This window comes from Epinephelus fuscoguttatus, linkage group LG19, assembly GCF_011397635.1.
Source record: "Epinephelus fuscoguttatus linkage group LG19, E.fuscoguttatus.final_Chr_v1".
Classification (NCBI taxonomy): domain Eukaryota; kingdom Metazoa; phylum Chordata; class Actinopteri; order Perciformes; family Serranidae; genus Epinephelus; species Epinephelus fuscoguttatus.
In genome coordinates, this window is record NC_064770.1 from 33,788,239 (window position 1) to 33,794,610 (window position 6,372).

The following is a 6,372-nucleotide window of genomic DNA, read 5'->3' on the forward strand; positions in this document are numbered from 1 at the left end:
CATGCCCAGACACACAGAGACAAATAAGGAACCACAAGAAACAAAGGGGAGGAGAGGAAACACTTGACGCATGCGGAATAAAAAAACAGCACCAACTGTGACACTTTGTGGTCTTTTGAGTCTCTTTGTGATCATTTTTGACTCTCTGCCTCGTCAATGCATGTTAATCTGAGTGACATCTTGCTGGTAAAGGCCAGGAAGGGCCTTGACACTTTGGGCCCCTGGGTCTGTGCCAAATAGGCACATACAGTAATCCATCTATGACTCAGACAGCTATTGTTCAAACCCTATAGAACTGCATTACAAAGGTCATCAAGTTTCTAAGGAAAGACAATATATGCCAGGCTGAATTACAGAGCTGTATCGAGTATGACACGTGGAATTTAGTACTTACTGCCGCCATAAAACAATGCTCTTTTGAAATTGAGTGAATCGTTCAATGTACATGAGATACATCAGGAACAAGCCGGTACAGAATATACAGTGCATGCTATGTTGTCAGACTGGAAAAAGATTACCTCCTTTTTTGTGTGTCTGTACTGATAAATTTTGATCATTTTTGTTGATGATGCTTAAAGCGATAGCCCAAAATCAACGTACATATTTTTCCTCTTACCTGTAGTGCTATTCATCAGTCTTAATTGTTTTGGTGTGAGTTGCCGAGTATTGGAGATATCAGCTGTAGAGATGTCTGCCTTCTCTCCAATATTGTGGTGCTCAAAGTGCCCAAAAATACATTTTAAAAATTCAACAGTTATGTATTTTTCCACAGACCTTGTTGTGAGCAGTTTCATGTAGGAAGTATTTTCTTTAAACGACACCCACGACCCGTATCACCCCAGAGAAGGAAGCGTGCGTCTTCTGCTAGCTCGCCTGGCACCACTGAGCTAGCTAATGTTAAAGCTCAGCTGAGGAGGACGCCATTAATGTTTACATCTGGCACTGTCACGAGCACGAGCCTCTTGTCCATGAGTAGATGCACGCTTCCTTCTGCGCAGTGATACGATTAGTGGGTGTGGCTCAGTAGAAAGAAAATAGTTCCTAGATGAAACTGCTCACAACAAGGTCTGTGGATTATCTTGAATGACCAGGTCATGATTTCTGGAAAGAGACATTGCTGTTGACTTTTTCAAATATATATTTTTTGGCACTTTGAGCACCACAAGCCGAGTGCCATGTAGTTCCATTATATTGGAGAGAAGGCAGACATCTCAACAGCTGATATCTCCAACACTCAGCAACTCACACCAAAACAATTTAGACTGATAAACAGCACTACAGGTAAGAGGGAAAATATGTATTTTTGATTTTGGCGTGAACTGTCCCTTTAAACTCACAGTCAGTAAAAACACACAAAGCAAAAACAGGTTTGGTGATAGTATCTGGACTGTGGGCTCATTGATGAGGACACATTTTTTCAGTTGAAAACCCAAAAAGACACAAAATCCTAAAGAAAGACACAGGCCACTAATCCGCATCCAAAAAGTCCAAACAATGCTTGTACTAAGGAACTTTTGCAATAAATTCCAGTGCCCAGACGTTTCAGGACATTACTGAAGCCTCTTCTAAAAATGAAACTGTTTATGACCTGTTATTAAAGATTGACTTGGAGCAAACAAGCTTGGGGCAAAGTGACAGTTTAATGAAGTAAAGAACTGATCGACGGATTAACATCTGTTGGTTTTGGTCTTCTCACAGAATTAGATAACAACAACATTTTTTTTTTTTAAAGCCGGCCTTATCCTTTGAATAAAGGTTAAAGCTGTAAGACCCCGTCTGCTGGGACGGGAGGAAACATGGGAATTGAGGTCAAAGTCAAATAAAGAGGCATGTTCATTATTTCAGAGGCTAATGATTAGTCTGTTTATGATTAGTCAGTAATTGCCCTCCGCTGCCTTCTTCCTCGTACCATTCGACATTATCGATTGGCACCTTACTAATAAATCAGGCGCATAAATAGCCGACTGACCTTGATGACACCAAATTCTTTGCCTTTCACCTCACTGAAGAACACCGAAACTCAGACGTTAATACCAAAAGGTCTGTCAGTGTGGCCAAAGCACACACAGACATACCAAGATACATGATATATATGTATGTACTTAACCAGAAGGAGTCAGATTGGTTTGTGTTCTGACACTATTAGGTCCATGCAGTGGTGATTTATGATTGTTGTGAAATGCGGAAAAGATAAAACATCCGAGTGATTTATGGTGCCAGTATTAAGCCTGCCATCTATTGCAAAACAGCCCTCGTCGAGAACTTATACAAACTGTTTCATCTTAAGTTAAGTTTTAACATATGCGAGGGAGGACATCTACAATAACACGATTAAGTCTCAGGCTTATGTCTATGAACTGCAAATATGCAAGTGTCCAGGTTACTGAAGGACAAACAAATCCCGCCACAATAACTTCTAGGAGCCGATCCCCCAGGACACCATCCGACGACTCATCAGGAGCATGCCCACAGGTTGTCGGGAGTGCATACAGACACACACTACTGAGTCACATTATGAGTTGCTGTGATAACATCCCTGCAACTTGTATCAGCCTGTGATTGCAATTCTTTACTTTGATTTCTGGTGTGCTTTGGAATTGCTGGGTAACAAACGAGTCTTGTTCGTAGCAGGAAGCGCAGCAGCCGTGATCCCACATTGTTTGACCTTTCACATTAAAACTCTGACCATGTAGTCACAAGTACACGTACCATTCTAGATACAGAATTACAGCTCCATCACTGATGCCACAGAATTAGGAACAGTAAAATCTAAAATACTATCAAAGACACCTCTTCAGTATTGTTGCACTGGCCGCTATGATAAAAAAACAACAACCTTATACTTGTGAAGTTCTTCAGTATCCTCTAAAAAGAAAATCTAAGCATGATGGTCATGATCCAAATTCTGTCCCAAAGCAATACATCTTTATTGAGCAACATCATCATAGACAAACCCATGTTCCAGATGTTACATTTTCTTTTTTCTTTCAAATTCTACTAAAAAAGGAAATGATAGTCGTAAGAATAACAGCAAAATATAATTAGAAGTGATTTTTATTCCGAACATGTAAATGATATATAACGTATATATGAACAAGTAAAAGAGAAGTAATAATACAAAAATGTCAATCAGGACAATTTTAGAAAAAGAAAACAGCACAATAATTTCACTTGCATGTCCGAAAAGGGGTGGGAAGAAGTACAACTTATTTAATCCCGCCCCTTCTCCATAAAATACAATTCCTTTTACATTACTCTTTTCTTATTTATATATGCACACACACACACACACACACACACACACACACACACACGCATATGTATACACATACATACTGTATGTACATAAATACATATACACACAAACATACAAGTACACATACATACATACACACACATACTCTTTTTCCGTTACATTTTTTAATTGTGCTGACAAAATATAAATATATAAATAATATTTAACAAAAGAAAAACATATACATATATATAAATAACAATGGACACATAGTGACAATCAATAACCCTCATCCCTGTATCTTGTGAAAAACACTTTTCTATAAGTGTAAAATAAACCATACATTTCCTTAAACAGCCAGTTTGTGTACCGCTTTCCACACAATTTTTCTCTACACACTCATTCAAACACACATCTGAGTGCAAGCACATTTTCCTCTCACAGTTGCTGGCCCTCTCATCAGCTCAACCCTTCTATGGCACAATATTAAGACCACTGGTTACCCAGTACAAAATAGGACTGAAAAAACAATCAAACAAACAAGCCTAACAGGCTATAAAAAGGTGACATACAGACCAAAATTAACACAGGACAATAGCAGCTGCGAATTCCCATCCTATCTCCAGTAAGCCACCGGATGTGTAAATTGGAAAAATGTAAGTTTTCCCCACTTGCCTAGCTCCATTCCTCCCCCACCACTTCAAACCAAGGTGCCCATCAGTCTGTGAATTGTGCATTTTGCAGTCTCAAATGAAAAAATAAATAAATAAAATTGTAACTGCTGACTGCCATGTATCTAATGTTGGAGAGTCTTTTTTAAGCCAGCTCAGGGTTGTTGCTTTCTTGGCTGCTGCAAATAGTATATGCAGCAGGTATATAATTTTCCTGCTCATCCCCGCTTCAGGGATGGCCCCAAGGATGGCCAGCAGTGGGTCCCTGGGTAGAGGAAAAACAAATATTTTGTCCAGTAAGTCAAATATCTCCCTCCATAAGTTGTCCAGCAGGGGGCACTTCCAAAATATATGTGTGTGGTTTGCAGACCCCTCTCCACACTCCCTCCAGCATGCACTTGTTTGACTGGGGTCTATTTTGGAAAGGGTTAGAGGGGCTCTAAAGAATCTATGAGCTTTTTTCCACTGGAAATCTCTCCATAGATTTGCATTAGTAACTTTGTGCCGAACAGCTGAGTTTTTTTGTTGAGAAGAAAATAAATAGCAGGCAACCGTCCTAATTCAAGTGTTAGAGTTTTGCTTTTGATGGAACAGCAAATCATTTTGCTCCCGTAATAAAATCTATACAAACACAACATCACTGTGTTCTCAACAAATTATACAATGTACATCAGTAAAGATTTTTCAACTTGAATAACTCCTTCATCAAGATCTGATGTGCGATATAAGTGTTCCTTTAATTTTTTTAGCAGTGTATAAAAAAATAATAATAACAAACATTCAAAAACAACAAATATAAGTTCAAGGTTTCTGCTTCTCTGTATAAAAATACCCAGTAAAAATAATTGTATGACATCACGGCAGATAAAAAGTACTGGTATGTTCTAAATAGTATTTTAGGTGCTGGTTCTGTTTTAAACAATGATATTCCGCAGGACACACCTTGTGACCTAAACACTGACAGGTTTACGAGTATTTATAGTGTTAGCATTATTTAATAAATGTTATTATTTAGCTGCCTTTAATTATTAACAGTAGGGATGTCCCGATATGACCTCAAAGATCAGTGATTGGTCGATTAAGGCATTTTTTAACTGATCAGGATCGGGTATATTGAGCTATATTGAGGATCTGATCACAACACAGGTGTTTTTACACACAGAGCTTTCATGCAGAGACATGTGGAGTGCAGCCATTTTTATATAAAGATTAATGTTCAGGCGTGCTTGCAGTGCTGACAAATTCTGAGGAGTTTTTTCAGTTTTGGTTTGTTTGTGAATCTAATTGGAAAACAAATGTTTGCTGCAACATTCAGACAACTTGCAAAGCCTGCTCGTGTACAAATTTCTTATTTACATGTTAAAATAAATATTGTTCTGTATTGTTAAAGGCCCTGGGGCTGTTTGAATGTCCTCTCTCCCTCTGGCAAACACAACAAGTTCATCACTTCAGTCAACAACACAGTGTGACTGACGCTAGGCTTCATGTACACAGATAGGGAGGAATGCCAGTATTTAACTGGGAGTTGTGGAGCGGGGTAACTGCCTGACAGACAGTTACTCAGTGTGTCAGTCTGGGGTTTTTTGGTCAACTTATGACCATGTTAAAAGTTACATCACTACCTGTCTCTTTTTTTATATTTCTACAGAACTTTTTCACACACTAACTTGAGGAAATCAATCAACAAACGAGAACAGTGTCACTCTGGAGTGGCACCATCTCGTCTCTCTGCCATCCTGCCCTCTTGTGGCTGTGACGGCTCAGTGGAGACGAGATGCTGCAGAGAATTATGTTCCTGATAACAGTGAATGTTGCTGCAGGCGTTTTAAAATCAAAAAATGGCATTCACATCCCTGTGTTGTGAATTACTCAGTTAACTGATGTGCCATACGCCAAAAAGGTGCCACATAAGACACTACCATTAGTCCATAGGAGCAGAAAATAAATGAAGCATCACTGACTCAAAGTTTCTCCCCTACATGAGATACTGCATGCCATGCTGGACCCAAGCTAACCAGACCACTCTAAATCCAATCAGATCTCTCTACGGGCAAGCACTGAAGGTTCTGGGCAGAAAACCAAGACAGCACCACCACTGCAACATTCTCTCCAAATACAATTTACTAAGCTTCAACAATGTAAGTACATTATCAAACATTTGCTTAGTACATAAAATAATCAATAATGCGGCCCCCCCACTATTAAAAAAATTCATACTCCTCTGCTCTGAACAGAGAACAAGAGCTTTAAGATCTGCGACGAGAGGAGACTGTAAAATCCCACAAAGAAAGTCATCCTTTGGTCAATCTGCTTTCTCCATCAAGGCCATCGGAGAATGGAATAGACTCCCTAGTGATTTGAAAATGAACAGGAATTATCGCAGTTTCTGCCTTGCCGCAAAGAAATGGCTCCTGAGTAAACAATGTTGCCAACACTAGGTGCTGCTGTCAGATTCCCTGTCTGATT